The sequence below is a fragment of the Bubalus kerabau genome, chromosome 14 (assembly GCF_029407905.1).
Source record: "Bubalus kerabau isolate K-KA32 ecotype Philippines breed swamp buffalo chromosome 14, PCC_UOA_SB_1v2, whole genome shotgun sequence".
Taxonomy (NCBI): Eukaryota; Metazoa; Chordata; class Mammalia; order Artiodactyla; family Bovidae; genus Bubalus; species Bubalus kerabau.
Window position 1 is genome coordinate 79,078,087 of NC_073637.1, and position 18,439 is coordinate 79,096,525.

Consider the following 18,439-nt stretch of genomic DNA (forward strand, 5'->3'; position numbering starts at 1 on the left):
GACCTCCTCAGAAGGAGCAGACACTCAGACCAGCACTTGCAACCTAATCACAAAGCTTCTGTCAGGGGGTCATGAGTAGGAGAGCATAGGACCACATCTGTCATCCAGGCCAGCTTGGATCCATTGCGTGTGGGAATTTAATTTGAAAAAGCTGTTGGTTCAGATCACTTGGGTTTGAATCTGGACAGGGAAGCCTAGCATGCTGCAGTCCATGGGGTCGCAGAGTCGGACACCACTGAGTGACTAAACTGAACTGAAATCTTCCTTTTATTGCTTACTGTCTGGCTTATCTTGGGCAAGTTGCCACTGTTAATCTTCTGTTATTTTGTTCCAGATTGCCATACTTTATGCCTTAGCATCACACCCACAATCAGGTCACAGTCCTGAAGGCAGAAGTCCAACAGCATTCTGTGGTTGGGCTCCAGGCGCCCTAGAGTCTCTGGGCTGAGGTCAAGGTGCCAGGTGGGTTGGGCTCTCACCTGATGGTCCTGGGGAAGAACTCACTTTCCAGGTCATTCACCTTCTTGGTAGAATTCTGTTTCTTGCCACCATATGTCTAAGGTTCCATTTCATTCCCTCGTAGCTCAGTTGGTAAAGAATCCGCCTGCAGTGCAGGAGACCCAGATTAGATTCCTGGGTTGGGAAAATCCCCTGGAGAAGGACATGGCAACACACTCCAGTATTCTTGTCTGGGAAATCCCATGGACAGAGGAGCCTGGCAGCTACAGTCCATGGAGTTTCAAAAGAAATGAACCCAATTGAGTGACCAGCACACACCCTTGCACCGCTATCAGCCTCCAGTTACTTTCCTTAGAGCTCACCTGCTTTCTTCATCACATACCCTCCTCCACATGCAAAGCCAGCATTAAAATGTTTTAAGCATTAAAACCCTCATGCTTCAAATCTTTCTAACTTCCACTTCTGTGGTCAGAGAAAACTCTCTACTTTTAAGCAATTTATTTAATTAGATCAGACTTAACCTGGGTGAATCTCTGAAACTTAAGGGAAATTGGTTTGGAACTTAAAGTACATCTGCAAACTCCCATCAACAGCAGTATCTGTATTCGTCTTTGGCTGAATAATCGGGGGGTGGAAACTTGGAGATTCTTCTTTGGGATTTTCCTCCATATTCCCTAACCTCTTTGTGCCTCAGTCTCCTTACCTGTAAAGTGGGATAATAATAATGCATACTTCATATGGCTGCTGTGAGGATTAAGCGATTAAATGTTGTGAAGATTATGTGATTAAATGTTGTGAGGATTACATGCTCAGTGAGGTCTGACTCTTTGCAACCCCATGACTGTAGTCTGCCAGGCTCCTCTATGCATGGGGATTCTCCAGGCAAAAATCCTGGAGCAGGTTGCCATGCCCTCCTCCAGGGGATCTTTCCAACCCAGGGATCAAACCTGTGTCTCCTGCAGCTTCTGCACTGCAAGAAGATTCTTCAGGCTGAGCCACCAGGGAAGCCCTTGTGAGGATTAAATGATTAAATGTTGTGAGGATTAAATGATTAAATGTGAGGATTAAATGGTGTAATATGTGCAAAGTACCTAGAAGAATTCTGGCACACAGGGAGAGCCAAATGTTTACTATTACCAGTGTTGGGTCCGAGTGGCCCTGATTCTGAAGATGGTACCTAGGTGACTGCACAGTGGCCCCTGGGGTGGGTGGCAGAGCCTGTCGAAGCGGCGTTGGTGAAAAGACAGAGACATCCCTGGGGGGAGAGAGCAGGGCTGTGGCTACAACAGGCCGACAAGGAGGGGCCCACCAGAAGAGGGCACAGCCAGGAAAGGAAGGGAAGGACGGGGCCCACTGGCGGCTGGCCAGACCGGATCCCGGGCACCCCGGCTGCTCAGAAACGCTCCAGGGGGCACTTTCCAAACTCAGTCCCAGCTGCACATTAAAATCCCTTGGGAGCTTTTCAAAGGCACTTAGCCTGGGCCTCACCCTAGACCAATTAGATTAAAATTTAAGGGCTTGTGTCTAAATAGACTTTTAAAAGTTCTATGAGCAGTTCCATGTCCTGGGAGGATTCAAAACTACTAGGCTAAAGGGAAATATGAAATACTTCTGAAAGATACCAAAAAACTTTGGTTATTCTTTCAGACCACACTATCTAGGGCTGAATAGGAAGCAATTCATTTGGAAGTAAAATCTCTGCTTCTTTCAGGCAGAAAGCACCTGGGCTTCCAGAGAGGGCAAGTGGAGGCCAGTTCTGACCTGGCTGTGGGCACAGCGGGTTGGGGGCGGGACCCAGGGGGCTGAAGAGTCGGTTGGGGTGCAGGTGAGCAGTGGGTACAAGGGCTTTTCAGGGACCCCCTCTCCCTCAGTCCTGCTGGGCTAACCTGGCAGGTAGTTCTGGGCCAGCCAGGAGGTGCAGGGGCCTCTAGACTCAAAATAACGTTGGTTGGGCTGGAGCCAATCCTGCTGTGGTTATTGCTGAAGATGTGATTTTTTTGCTATGCTCGTTCCAGTCTAGGGAAATCAGGGTTACATGTAGGGTTAAGTTTATTCTTTTTCAGCCGCAGACTTGTCTCAGCTGACGCTAAAGCCGAGTTGTGGGGTTTGAGCACAGACTAGGCGGGTAGATTAGAAAAGATGTGCTATGCTCAATCAGTCGTGTGCAACTTTTTGCTACCTCATGGAGTGTAGTCCACCAGGCTCCTCTTTCCATGGGATTTTTCAGGCCAGGATATTGGAGTGGGTTGCCATTTCCTCCTCCTGGGGATCTTCCAGACCCAGGGATCAAACCTGAGTCTCTTGCATCTCCTGCATTGGTAGGCAGGCAGATTCCTTACCACTGTGCCACCTGGGAAGCCCACAAATTAGAAAATATGGCTGGAAGTAGATTGAGTATGTTGGCAACGTGGAGGGCAGTTCAGGATTTCAACCTGGACTTTGCCAGTACACTGTGAAAGCAAGCTACGTGATGGAGGGGTTTTGTCGTTGCTCAGTTGCTGAGTCATGTCCAACTCGGCGACCCCATGGACTTCAGCACACGGGCTCCTCTGTCCTCCACCACCTCCTGGAGTTCGCTCAAATGGAGGGTTAGCACTATACTAAAATGTGTAGGGCTGTTTTGGAATGTCTGTCTTTTAGAAGTGCTTTCATGATTTCTACAGAGCCTATTTGAGAGTACTTAGAATTAGAAATACACAATTTTAAAATTTACATCGTATCACCCTCCACCCCCCAACAATTTACATAGATTTTGAGTCTGTTTATATTAAATTCCTACATCAATTTAAAAAAATTTTATATCTTTGTTTTAATGGAAGTATAGTTGATTTACAATGTTGAGAGGTATTAGTATAGGTGTACAGCAAAGTGAGTCAGTTATAGACATCTATTTTTTCCATTTTAGATTATTATAAGATATTGAATATTGTTCTTTATACAGTAAGTTTTTGTTGCTTATCTATTTTATTATAGTCGCTTGTGTCTGTTAATTTAATCCTTCTCTGTGAGTCTGTCTGTTTTGTATATAGATTCATTTGTATTATTTTTTAGATTCCACATAGAAATGTTATCATATACTTGTTTTTCTCTAACTTATATCACTTAGTATAATATTTTTAGGTCCATCCCTGTAGCTGCAAATGGCAATATTTCATTCTTAAAATTTTAAACCTTGATAAGTTGCATTTTAAAGCATTTAAAGATCCCATCTTTATTTGTATAGCTTTCTAGGAAAAGTTCAACTTCTAAGCACCCCCTTGAGTGGTAATATTGACATTGAGGTCTCTTAAAGTGCTTTTAATCTTTATCTTTAAAGCACTTTCCTGAAAAGTACATTTCCCAGCAGACTACCCCACCTTGCTAGACTGGGGTCCCTTGGCTGGCCAGGCTACTGGTGGAGGAAGTTGCATGAATCCAGGACCTTCAGCACTTTGAATTCTCTTCACAGTGATCTCGAAACCCAGGGCGATCATCTCATGCTCTTTCCACCTGTACACTAGTCTTCTCACTGTGCCGGTTCGACATGCCTTCCTGTCTCAGGGCTCAAAACAGATGTGAATTAGTAAAGAGCAAACTAGGAGACTGATCTAGTGGAAAAATAGCTTATCGGCTGCGAGGAACTCTCCCTGAGGGGAAGCTTGGGCCTGAGGACAAAAAGACCTAAAGTGACTCCTGAAGTAGAAATCGGAATCCAGCACTCTTGCTTTCTAGACATATGATAGCAAACAGAAAACAGCAGCTTTGTGTCTTTTTCAAGAACTGTCCTTACCAGTTAAAAACTTGTTGAAATAGTCCCCAAACCAAGCAAATAGAACTACAATAGGTAGGTCATTCTCACAGCTATATTCGCAAATCCAAACTGGTTCCCTCCTAGGCCAATATGCATGTCTTCCAAGTTAGGTGGAAAAGCAACTGGCCAGAACTGTTTTTGAGATATTAACATTCTTATGTGTTTTACAGAATTAACTTAGTTTGCTTAAATTCATCATTTTTTGATTTTTAATATTATTCATTGATAAAGCATTTTTAGACACTTTTAAAATAAACACGGCAGCATTGGGATATCATCTGCTCCCGAAACCAGCCCTGGCATGCTTCTTGTAGCCATTGGCCCAGGGATAAAGAAGAGAAGCAGCCTGCACTTTATTTTTCCATCAGCATCTCTAGCTTTTAAATATAACCTATGGCTTTGTGGAAAATCAATCAGTGATCTGAATTGTTAGATACGCAACTTAGCTATTCCAGATTTTTTTTTTTTTTCATTAAAAAAACCCCGCAAAACTGCCTGAGAATGTTTAAATCCAGCACAAAAAGGCCAGTGCTATTTCGGGCTGTCTCAGAAGACTATCATAGAGAAGGGAGGGAGGCAAACGGAGGTAGACACATCTGGGATGCTATTTTCAGGCTCCTGGATCCCAGAAAGGCTCTGGAAAGCTGGAAAGAGACCAGAGTGTGAAAGGAAATGATTAATGAGTGAAGTCTGGGCAGAACCAGAAGAGTGACTGCTCAGGGAGTGGCTGAGAACTTGAAAGCCAGGGAGACTTAGGAGAGGCAGGAAAGAACCCATCATCTCATCAGTCCATGGGGTAATCACATATTTACATGAACTACACAAAAAGAGAAAAATCCTAGAACAAAACTACACAAAACTACACAAAAAGAGAAAAATCCTAGAACAAAACCTACATTAAAAAAAGCAAAACATGGTTCCCTTTGGTTCTGAATACTGCAAAGACCTTGAGGCTGTGGATCAGACATTCTGGAGACAGAAGTGGTCTTTGGTCCTGGTCGCATGTTAGCTTCCCCAGGAAAGCTTTAGAAAATCCCCAGGCCTGGCCCACACCTGTGGAGGCATCAGAGAGCCCCAAGAACAGCTTTCCAGGCTGGATGCATGCAGAGGTTACCATGATACTTGTAAACCACGTGAAAATTTCTTAATGTAGTAGTCAAATCCCAGCCACTTTTAAATAACAACATGATATATGTTATCGTGGGGCTTCCCAGGTGGCTCAGTGGTGAAGAATACACCTGCAGGAGACTCAGGAGACGTGGGTTTAATCTCTGGGTTCCTGACCTAGAGGAGGAAATGACAACCCACTACAGTAGTCTTGCCTGAGAAATCCCGGGGACAGAGGAGCCTGGTGGGCTACAGTCCATGGGAATACAAAGAGTCAGACACGACAGAGCATGCATGCATGCATACGTTATTGTAAGGGAAAACTTAAAGCTAGTTAAATGGTGAAATATGGAAATTTTTACTTTAATTTGAAGAATGGTAATAGGAATGAAACAATTTATCATGGTGTCTTTTAACACTGATTATTTAAACAAAACCATGGAGATTATTGTGCTTTGTAGATTGGTGCTTCTCATTAATGTGCAAAGAAAGCATCCAGTGGACCTCATAAGGTGAAGGCTTGGATCTGATTGACCTGGTGGGGCTCCAGGTTCTGTTTCTCTAATGAGCTCTCGGATGAGACTGGGAGTGCTGATCCAGGCACACGCGCGGAGCAGTTGAGGCTGCAGTAGGCTAAACAGCTTCCTTTCTCATACACTCAGACCTGAAAAACTTCCCAGAAATGATTTTTACGTGAGATTTGGCATATCCATTCCCTATCCAAGGGGGTGGAGTTGGAAGAAAAAGATGTTTCTTAATGCATCATGGATGACTCAGCTTTTACCTTGAAGATATACAGGTCACAGGGAAAGCGCATTTGGTTAAAGAAATTTCATCCCTGCCATTTCCAAAAAGTCAATTCATGCACTCCAAAATTATGTCTTGATTTGAAGTAAAATGTTAAATGCCATAAATAAACCATGTTCAGTCCCTCTGTCGTGTCTGACTCTTTGCAACTCCCTGGACTGTAGACTGCCAGGCTCCTCTGTCCATGGGATTTCCTAGGCAAGAATTCTAGAGTGGGTTGCTATTTCCTTCTCGAGGGGATCTTCCCTACCCAGGATTGAATCCTGCATCTCCTGCATTGACAGGCAGATTCTTTATCACTGAGCCACCTGGGAAGCCCCAGGTAAACCATAAGCATATAAAACACCAGCAATTTCTTTCATGGTAGGAAAATAACTTGCCCCTAAAGATTGTGGCTGGGATTTTTAATCTTAAATGCAGTACCTGGTCTGTACTCACTGCTAACTTTCAGTGGCATATGTGTGATAAAGGAGGTAAAAATGCCACTGAGAAGGCAGGGGAAGGCCAGGAAGCAAGCATACTTGGAGTTAACATTGTAAGAATTGTTTATGATCATGCCGAAGGATATTGCACATGTTCTTTGGGAATTACTTTCTTTTTTTTTTCTTGACACAAGTGAATCAAACAAACATAGATTCTCAGCTTTTTAATAAAAGACACACTACTTACAGGCTCAATGTCTTTTTAAGAATTTGGCCTAAGCAAGAGTTTCTTTAAAATTATAAATCCTTGCCAACTTTTAGTTTACTTGGATTTTTTCTGGCTTCAGGTTTGCATTTGTTGAGTCTTTAAAGTATCTGTAAAGTGTCTGGGTGTTGTGCTTTCAAATGCTTATTAATTTTTGGTGCAAGGAATAGACTAATTTAAAGCTCAAAATATTTAGAATCTATGGTTACTGTACTTTGAAGTAACAATATGGTGCTCTTGGACTTCAGTGTGTGTGTGCTCAGTCGTGTCAGATTCTTTGTGGCCCCGTGGACAGTAACCCACCAGACTTCTCTCTCTCCTACGCCGGCAGGCAGGTTCTTTACCATTAATGCCATCTGGGAAGCCCCTTAGAGTTCAATAGAATAAAAGAATAAGCTAATAGTATTTGATAAGCTGGTAGAAATGAAAGAGGAGGTAATGTAATTTTCCTAACGGGTATTTTTTTCTATTTTTGTTCCCAAATGTTTACAGCCTTTCGTATTTCAAAGGCCAGGAGAGTCATTGCATGTATAAAGAATAATAGAAACTGTCCTGGACTTGGAGGTTGTGTTCCTTCCAAAGTTCCCCATTGAAAGGGTTAGAAATGTCTCCTTTCTCTACATTTCTGTCCCAGTGGCTCTCATCTCCAACAACCTTCAAAGAATGTCTGTTACCTGTCCAAAACAGCAGCAGCCTTTCGGGTGTGACTACTGAACACTTGAAGTGCTGCTTGTCCGAAGTGAGGTATCCTATAAAGTACAGAATTGGAGGAGGAAATGGCAACCCACTCCAGTATATTTGCCTGGAAATCCTCTGGACGGAGGAGCCTGGTGCGTTACCGTCCATGGGGCCGCAAAGAGGCAGACACGACTGAGGACGCACACACGTTAAGTGTGGAATATGCGCCCAACTTCCCCAGACTTAGTACTAAAAATGTGAAATATTTCATTAACAATTTTCATATCGATTTCATGTTGAAGTAAGAATATTTTGAATAAACTGGGTTTAAGCAGCATTATGAACACTGCTTTCACCTTTTGCTTTTTACATTTTTAAAAGCAACCACTGGAAAATGTAAAATCACACAGGTGGTTTACATTCAATTTCTATTGGACAGTACTATTGTATGTAATTATCTAGATTGCTCACTTTGCTTTTGGAATAATATTCTACTTATTGAATAGTTGCTATCCCTAAACTAAGCATTTTATCTGTATTAACTCAATGTAATTATCTCCACTTTACAAATGAGGATATTGAGCTTACAGAAGTCAGGTAACTTGCTCAAGCCACACTTCTAGAGAGTGGGAGAGACGCCTTCAAACCTCCATCTGTCTGAAACTAAAGCTCGTCTCCTCACCAGGGTGTCACCAGGCCAGGGCGAGAGGGAGGCGAGGGAGCCATTTGCCTTGGTTGCAAAACTCAGTAATCAAGATACACAGTGCTTTAATGGAATGTTTTTAAAATCAAAGTTAATGAAAAAAATTAATAAGGAAGAAAATATCAAAATTTTTAATACAGACAGAATTTGTCCCCTGACTTGCATGCTGTGTCTAGCCTTGCCTCGTTGCCGTCTTAACCCTGCCAGTTGGTCCACCTTGCTGAATGCCCGCTCAAGTCTGCATGCGTGGGACTTCCCTAGCAGTCCAGCGGTGAAGACCTTCCCCTCCAATGCCGGGGGTGAGGGTTCAATCCCTGATTGGGAAGCTAAGATCCCATATGTCTCCCGGCCAGAAAACCGAAATGTAAAACAGAAGCAATATTGTAACAAATTCGATAAATACTTTCACATATTAAAACTACCTTTAAAAAAAAAATCTGTATTTGTTATCTTCTAAAGAATATTATCAGTGCTTGGAGAGGGGGCCTAGATCTCACATCTCAGAGCTGCTTCTCAAGGGATCCAGGCCTAGTGAGCTACTGAGACATGGGGGCTGCTAATAAACACACGAACAGCAAAAGGCTGAAAGGAAATAGACCAGACCGCAGTGTTTAGAGAGGGTTTTCCTCCGTGTCGGGGGAGGGGGCGTGGAGGCGGGGGAGGGGGCGTGGAGGCGGAGGAGCGGAGGTTGATTTCTCCATCACTTATAGTGTAGTCCTGGTATAATTCTCTCAGTCATGTCTGCCTCTTACCCCAAGGACTGTACCTCCCCAGGCTCCTCTGTCCATGGAACTCTCCAGGCAAGAATAATGGAGTGCGTTACCACCTACTTATACGGATAACTCCTACAGTTAAAAACAGACTTTCAAAATTTTGCTGAATAAGCTTTGAACTCGATTCAAAACTGTGGAACAGGCACATCTGGCTGAGTAAAGCACTTGCAACAACATTATGCAATGAGTGAAAAGCCGTGACTCTGACAGCAAGACTCAACAAACCCTGCACGCTGTTGGGCAATCCGAGCCTGTTCATTTAACTCCCTTTGTTCAACGTGTGAATCACAGGCTGGACCTTTTCACAGCAGGCCTTTCCTGGGCCTGTGATCAGGGCTGAAGGACCTCACTCATTCCTCTGCTTTAGAGGCTGTCCATCCATCTGTTTGGCAGGCCAAACAGAATTTCCCAAAGAACTTTCAGATCTCTCCTCCTGCCCCCACCCCACCAATACACACAACCTTCCATCTCTTTCTATTCTCTTTGCCAGTTAAGCTGTTTGAGAAAAAATAACCCACCTCGTTTCTACTTCTTTCCCTCTTTTCCCTGATCAGCTCACTCCATCTCTACACAGACACTACATTTGTGATGTTTCCTATTGACCTTCTGGTCAAATCTAGTGGACAATTTACAGTTTGCATCTTTGTTGATCTCGTAGCTACTTTTGACACCATGAACCACTGTCTCCTTGAAATACATTTTCCTTCATTTCTTTCCCTCCGTATTCTCCTGGTGTTCATTTGCATTTTTGGATTCCTTTTGAGTTTCCTTCAGAGGAATTTCCTAGAGGAAACACCCCTCTGTCTCTCCCAGTCTGCCCCCACCGTATCACCCCTTATCACCAACCTTCCCCCTAAGCTTCACCATGTCTATTTCCATCACCTTAGAAATCTTAGCCTCCGTGATGGGTTTGTATTGCTCCCTCAGAATCCATCCCCTTCCCTAAAATCAAGTCATTTAATCAAGAGTAGTAGGATGACCAGAGCTGGGGGTCTAATATCCATAGCAGATTATTCTCCTAAAATCATCTGGTTTCTTTGCTCTCCCAGTTAGCCTGTGTTTAGCTCTCACTCACCTCTGCAACCTCAGTGTCCGAAGAAGAACCTGGTACCTATCAGTATGTATTAGTATGATTTTGACAGGAAGGAAGAGAAATTCCAACCCCAAATGACCAAAACAAACAAAAAAATGTACTCTTTCAGTAACTAGATGCCCAACAAAGAGTATACCAGGGCTCCATAATGCCAGCAAGAACTAAGGTTCTTTTCAGTCTCACCACTTGGTCATGTTCTGGGTCGTCCTCTGTCTAAGGCCAGTTCCATCATCAACACGGAAGCCAGTGGGGAGCAAAGGGAACTACAGCGTTCCCTCATTCAAGAAGAAATTCCTGCCCTTACGTATTTCCGCACCTCAAATTAACAGTGAATAATCAGTAATAACTGGCCCAGCCACTCTATGTGCAGGGGCAGAAGAGAGGAAGACCTATTTGGAGTATTTTACCCAGATGGGAAAATTCTTGAGGTAGACAATACGTAAAACCAACCAAACTTCATGCCTGTGATTATAGAAACCATAATACGCTGTTTAAGAACTTAAGAAGTCTTTGCGATTTCCCCCTGTATAAATCTTTTTATTCCCTTGAGCCAAGCCTTTCCAGGAGCCTTTACGTTTTCTAACTTTGCTCCAAATAATATGTTTTGTCTTACAAACTTTATTCTGCTTTTCCACTATACCTCCCAACTCTTGAAGAATCAAGGTTCTGTGTGATCCTCCAAGTCTCGCTCTGAATTTCAGAAAAGAAAAAAAAATTTCAGAAGCCTTCTGAAAACTCTATTTATTGAACGAATGGACCTCTCAAAACCTGCAGATTCTTCCAGCTCGTTCAAATCGCCCGAACTCCAAACACTGACAAAATGCCATTGAAGGCAAGATGCTTTTCCCCTTTGCGGTACAGCATTCTGGATGGTTCCTGGCTCTGCTGTCATGCTTCCTCTTGCTCTGCTGTGTTTCCTTTCCCGCGGCTTAACCTGCTATTTTTAGCCCCATCCTCTGGATTTGTCAGTCGCATTTATCCCAGATTAAACCTCAGCATTTTCTCAAAGCTTTGCTTGAACTCTGCCCCAGCTGCTTCTGTCCTGACTACCTTGGGCGGTCAAACTCCAGGAGGCCAAATCCTCTCCATTTTCCTGCGTATGGATACTCCTCCCCCTTCCTTACGCCCCGTTATGTTTAAATTCCTTTTCTTCATCCTTATTTATCAGTCTACACTGCGAGTTTAGACTATCAGCGTTAGTCTAAACGCTAATTTCCCCCGTTCATCACCCATTACTGAGTCACCTACACGAGGAAGTACTGACCTTTACATGATATAAAACACCATTGGCTCTCCCAGACCAGAAGGACAGTCTTAGCTCAGGCTAAAAAAATCTAGTTCCTGTTAGCAGGTCCAGGTCCTATTTGGTTCCACTCGAGTTATAAGTGAATCTTGTCTAATTGAAGATCTGGCTCACTCCAGAGAAATCAGTATCTGAGTTGAGAATCAGTTGAAACCAACGAATTCAGGCCTGTCTGGGTTTTTAATATCTGAAAGGCTTCTTTACATATGAAGTTGGGAAGAGGATAACATCAATCACTAAGAAAGAGCAACACAAAAATTTAGACCGGAGGTGGAGGGCCTTTTCCACAATGAACCAGAGAGCAGATAATTTCAGCTGTGTGGGCCTTAGAGTCTCTGTTGCAGGTACTCTGCTCTGCTTTTGTAGTGTGACAGCAGCCACAGACAATACTAAATGAGTAACATGGCTCTATTCCAAAAATGCTTTAACTTACAGAAGCAGGTGGTGGGCCAGACGTGGTTCGTGGGCAGTCTAGATGACCAACACAGAGACGGACGGAGGGCGCCTCCCTAGGCCTCGGTGCGTGCCAGGAGAGTGAGAGGGGCTCCTGGTGGGAGGTTGATCTGACGGTAAATAATATGAAACGCTGTCACATTCAAACAAACCCGGATATTTCATAAAGTGGAATACAACACTGGACCTTGTTGAGACAGGTTCTTAGGAATACATTTTTTAAATTGACATATAGTTGATTTCAACTATAGTCATTGGAAGTCATCCATCAGTCATTGGAAGGACTGATGTTGAAGCTGAAACTCCAATACTTTGGCCACTTGATGCGAAGAGCTGACTCATTGGAAAAGAGCCTGGTGCTGGGAAAGATTGAAGGGGGGAGGAGAAGGGGACCACAGAGGATGAGATGGTTGGATGGCATCACCAACTCGATGGAAATGAGTTTGAGTAAACTCCGTGAGTTGGTGATGAACAGGGAGGCCTGGCATGCTGCAGTTCAAGGGTCACGACTGAGCAACTGAACTGAACTGAGAGCTGATTTACAGTATTGTGTTAGTTTCAGGTGTACAACATAGTGATTTGGTATTTTTGCAGATTATATTCCATTATGGGTTATTACAAGATAAGGGCTGCAATACCCTGTGGCTACAGTATATTCTTGCCATTCAGCTATCTTATACATAGTAGTTTGTATCTTTGAATCTCATGCTCTAGTTTGTACCTCCATCCCATTCCCCCTCCCCTTTGTCAACCAGAAGTTCATTTGTATATCTGTGAGTTTGTTTCTGCTTTGCACATGCACTTATTTGCATTATTTTTTAGATGCTACATATGTGATATCATCTAATATTTGTCTTTGACATTTCAGCAAACACAATAGTCTCTAGGTGCATCCAATGTTGACACAAATGACAGTATTTTATTCTTTTTTATAGCTGAATAATTTCCACTGTATCTGTATATACCGCTTCTGCTTAATCAGGAATATGCTTTGACACTCCTCTGCCATTAGCTGGGGTGGGAAGGTTTGAGGAGTGCTGGCTGGGAGACACTTGTGTAACTGATGACTGCATGGGAACCCCTGGGGTCTTGTCTAACCGCAGTGCCTTCATCTCCACTGAAGTCTGAACCACGGCTAGCGCTGTGCCTGCTGAGCTGTCCTGGGACTCACAGGCTTTGCCCTCTTCTGAGATTTCACGGTGGTCCCTGCCTGCTGGCCCATGAGACTCACAGGCTTTCTTTGCAGTTTCCCAGAAGAATCCAGTTATTTTTATCATACTGTCCTGAAATGTTCTGCTGCTGTTCTGCTGAAGTTTCTGTAACTTTTAGGTCTCTTCTGGGTCATCACACACCTGAATATTACACAGTCAATCCTCATCACTCACAGTCCATATTCGTGGTTTCACCTACCCACCAACATTTATGTGTAGCCCCTCAGATCAGTACTGATGGCATTCGTGGCATTCTCATGTGCAAAGAGGTGAAACATACCAGCTGCCCGTTTTGCAAGTACCCAGCTGAGGTCAAAGAAGGTGGTGTTCTGCCTTCTGGTTTCAGCTCTCAGACTGTAACACGTTTTTTCTGAAGGGTATTCAGTGTCACATTTCGCACATTTTTGTGTTTTGGGGGGTGATTTTGCTGTTTATAATGGCCTCCAAGCATAACACTGCCTGTGTGAAGTGTCCCTGACTGCAAGAAGGTTGTGACATAACTCACAGAGAAAGCACAAATGTTGGATGAGCTTCATTCAGAGATGAGTCATGGTGTGACTCAGGAATTTAATGCTAATGAATCAATAATATCTATTTAATGAAGTACCTGTAAAAAACACATTTGTGCTCAAACACTTTAGTCATAACCGACTCTTTGCGACCCCATGGACTGTGGCCCACCAGGCCCCTCTGTCTGTGGCATTTCCCAGGCAAGAATACTGGAGTGTGTTGCCATGTCCTTCTCCAGGGGACCTTTCCGACCCAGGGATCAAACCCACATTTCCTGTGGCTCCTGCATTGGCAGGCAAATTCTTAACCACTGAGCCACCAGGGAAGACAAAAAAAAAAAAAGAAGCACATATAAAACAAGATTGTGTATTGATTAGATGGCAAAAATGCTGTGACCAGGGCTCACAGAGACCTAGTTCCGTGTTTCCCTCAGCGTCAATAGTTCAGTATTTGCTAATTCAGTATTCAGCCACTTTATAGAATCCACAGAGAACAAGAATCCACTGTGACTCCACACGCAGAGCCCTGTGAACTCGGGGTCCAGCGTCAGCCACTCTCAAGGGTGGCCCATCATTTTGCCAAGCCAGGCCCGGGAAGCCTTGATATTCAGACAGCAGAACCCCAGGCCCCAGCCCAGATGTAATGAAGCAGAATCTGTATCTAAACAAGATTCCCAGGCAATTCACATTTGCACTGACATTTGAGAAGCACTGCTTTAAGCCATGTCCATCAAGCCCACAATTACGTCACTGGTCGTTTTTTTTTTTTCCTGGTTACACCAGAAACATCTTTCATTTTCAAATGTAAAACACTTCTCCTGGTCAGTTACATATTTCTAGTTTGGTATTCTCCATTTACTCACTCACCAATTCATTAATTCAATCAATAAGTTTTGTTTTTTTTTTCCCCCCCGAGCATCCATTTTATAGCAAGTATAATGCTGATAGTGAGATTACCCAGGAAAAAACACTCAAAGACCCCCATTCTGTTAAGGGTACAGCCTGCAAACTAACGCTGTAAATGAATGAGGAGATGGCAGGAATACAGCCACAAAAGAGGCGCAAAGGTGGCGGAAAAAGTAATACTAGATGAATGTGTCTGTGATTACTTCCTGGCGGAGTTATTTTGAACACAAAGCACCTTTAATCTCTGTCAATATGATTTAGCAAAGAAGAGGGTGTTTCAAAGAATTCATTAATCCTTTCAAATCTAATATGTAACATTCCCAGTACATACACACTGCAACTAGATTATAATAATTTTCCTACACAGAAACAAAAATAACAGTAACAACAAAAGAAGTGTTATCTAAGAAATAAGCACAGAATATGTACAGAATGAAGGAAGTTTTGTCGTATCCACCCTTCAAGTGTCTTTTGATCCAACTTAACAATTCAGTTTCCCTTTCCTTATAGATTCTGAAGATTCTGCACAATGTGAAACTTTTGATCATTTTTCTGATCTCCTTTTACCTAATGTGATCTTTTTCAGGTCAGAACTCAACAAAGGAAGTTAACTGTTCTCCTCTATGCCTCTTAAGAAGTCACAAGTTTATTTCCCCTTTTATATTAAATTATATGACAGAATTGCAAAACAAAAAAGGAAAAGATATTGAATCAGCTGAGCTATTGATTTGCTGGCCTCAACAGTCACTTATACCTTTCTGAAAAGCTTTCTCCTTTGAGTACAAGAAAGCCACAACTTAGCTGGCTCTCATTTTTCACTGCTTGTCACAGAAAATGCCTCCAAGCTGGTCTGTATGAGCCTCTCCAGTTTACAAATGAGAAACTCGAGGCCCTGGAAGGTAAAGTGATTTTATGTTATGAGTCAGCAGAGCCCTGGAAAGCCAGGGGGAAATATGAGCTGCAGGCGATTGGGGATAAGCCGGTTCTTAAATCAGCGAGTGACCTTATGAAGAGGTCAATTTGAAATGAAAAACTATAATTAACTCTCTAAGCTGGAGCTTTGTTCCATCCTATTCATTTTGGGATAATGAAAACATTCTTATAATTTCAAGAAATAAGTTAAAGGAAGGCTGAGTGGGAATGTGGAGCATCTTTATTTTTTATATATATTTTATTTTATTTTAATTTTATTCTTTAACTTTACAATATTGTATTGGTTTTGCCATATATCAACATGAATCCGCCACAGGAATACACGTGTTTCCCATCCTGAACCCTCCTGCCTCCTCCCTCCCCGTACCATCTCTCTGGCAGGCACGATTTAAAGAAGCATCTTTAAATCGTGCCTGTGTGTTAGGAAGTCACACTAACATCCTGACAGCTGCCGTATCACGGACACGTGTGATAGGTGTGTAACGAGGCGGAGACGGTGCTGTGGAGTGTATTTAGGGACCCACGCATATACTAACGCACTCCTGGGTACAAGAGGTCCGAGTTGTCCAGGACGCCATAAATAAATTAACACAAGGCGCCTCGCGATCCACCTCTACAGTCATCAGAAGCTGGAGTATAATTGAGGGATGGATTTTGCCGTGTGGACTGAGAATAATCACCCAGGATGGCCATTTGAGAAGGTAGAGAGTTTGAGAAACTGGAGCAGCTGGGAGCCTGGAGTGCAGGGTGGTGGACCCCGCACCGCCTTTAACTCACTCTGGGACAAGTCTTCCTGGGCGAGTCCTTTCCTGTCTTTCTTCATCGGCAAAGAGGAAGGGGAAGCAAACGAGACAGCATCCCACACAGCTCTAGGGCTCTCCAATCACTTATTTGCACGACCTGCTCCCAGTGGACTCCCAAGGGAGACCCACTGTGCCCACTGCCCACTGAGCCACTCCTGGGCATGCGTATCAACAGGCAGCCGATGATGCCTGCAAGCTCAGTCCTCTCCTCCTGTCCCTTCTCAGATGCTATTCCCTAAGTGGGAAAACTGCTCTGAGATTCCTCCCAGCATGTAAGTAATTTTGAAGTCTGGCAGGAATCCTATTTTCCATAATTACTGACTGTGTGCTGGTTGGTGGTGGTTCCACGCTTACCACCTGGGCTCTTGCTAGGCCTCAGTTTCTTCATCCACGAAATGGGTACAATGACATTGCTTTCACGGTTTTCTTGTACGGATTAAACACACAAGGGAGCACTGAGTGATTCTGCCTGAAATACTGGCCACGTGACAGATTTCAAACATGCTTGCTCCTCTCCCACTTTCTCCACACTCTGCAGTGTATTGGTGCTGAAAGACTAAGGGGTAGCGTTCAAGGTCAAGTGTTAGACAGCATTCAGGGAGGAGGGACGATTCGGCTCCTCACTGAAACCATTATGTAGACAGGTGCTCATCCTGCTTACACAGCGGGTCCAGACTTAAGTGCACCACCAAGTCTAACAGACGGGAGTCTTGGGCCCACGCCAGTCACCACTGTAGACGGTGCAAGAGCAGAGGGCAGCAGGCAGGCACTCTGCCCATCTGACGGTCCATGCTTATGCCATACCTGGGGGGCCGAAGACCTAAAATAAGATCCCTCTAATGTGGGCGGTAGGGCTACTATAATGAGCTGATGTAAAGCTTGGACAAACTGAAAGACGCTGGAGCAGCCAATTTGCCCAGAGGAATGAGGGGAGACAGGCAGGATCGCAGCCCATGGGAAAGGATTAAGGTGCTGTTGGTGCAAACCTCAACATATACAAAACCTTAAATAGACCAAAAAAAAAAAAAGTGTTTTTTTTTTTTTTTTTTTTAATATTTAAACCATCTATAGCAAGGAAGGGGTAAGAAATTCACCCTCTGAATTTAGACTTTGGATAAACAATGTTAATATGAAAGTTCCTAAGTATGCTTTAAATAAAAGGACAAGCTCTGTATCTGGACAAAGGCCTCTCTGGACCATATGATGGCAGAAAGCTCTCACAGAAAGTCCTGAGGTCAAATGGCTTTGCTCCAATTTCCCAGGTTGATGCTCCCCACTGACCTCTGCCCTCACCCCCACAACACACACACACACACACACACACACACACACACACACCCCTTTTGTTCTTAGCTTAGATTCAAAGACAACCTACCGTAGTAAGAACATGGCAGGGAAACCTTAAAATGCTTTACACAGCCCGCACTTAAGTCTGGATTCTCCTTTCTAGAGAAGAAGTCCACAACACAGAATGAAACATCGGAAGCCCCACGCTGCAAAGAGGAGCCAAACTGCCCTCCAGAGCATCCAGGAGGGTTCTACGGGGGTCACCAGTTTATTTTGCAGGGGCAAAGCAGGAATTGAAAGAAGCAAAAAGTTAAGAAAGGGCAGTCACCGACTTTAAGAGGTTCACAGGTCAGTGGGGCGCAATAGACTGTCTTACCATTGATAGCAAAGCGGGAACTCAGCCACGGAAGCCTCCCTTTGAAGAGGCAGACGCCCTAGGAGCAAAGCCGGAGAGGTCTCAGGCAGCGCAAACAGCGGCGCAGAACGGTGCTGGCCTCACATGCCCACGGCCCGCACGTTCCTTCCTCATCCTTTCTGGGCCTGGTGCGCAGACTGCCAGGCGAGAGTAGTGTTGCTCTCGAACCCGAAGGGAAATGTCCCACTGCGGAGCAGTCTCCACACGTCCCGTGTTCTCGTAGATTTGCGGCTCATACGCTATGGTTCGTACGTGGCTACTGATGCTGCCATCACTTTCATACCAAAGAATGCTTTCTAAAAAATAATGTTTCAAATTAAGCAAATGTGGTACCTTCAAGACTAGTGTTCTGCTAGTTTTGCTGGTTGTCCTAACATCTCGAGACATTAAACAGCTAAGGGACAAATTCCTGCTGCTCTTAGACAGATATTTTCATAATCTATAAGACACACTGATTGTCAGTCAATATTTTTAGGTTTCGGTTCAGAAAATGAAAAACATAGTTCTGGCCATGAATCGAGG

General features: G+C 43.9%; 1 long non-coding RNA gene across 1 annotated transcript; it reads right to left on the reverse strand.

Moving 5' to 3' along the window:
- Window positions 1–247: 247 nt before the first annotated feature.
- LOC129627344 (uncharacterized) lies at window positions 248–18,130 on the reverse strand. Its single transcript, XR_008702571.1, has 2 exons — window positions 17,879–18,130; window positions 248–604 (listed from the first exon to the last, which is right to left on the reverse strand). It is a non-coding gene; the product is annotated as an uncharacterized LOC129627344 (long non-coding RNA).
- Window positions 18,131–18,439: the final 309 nt, after the last annotated feature.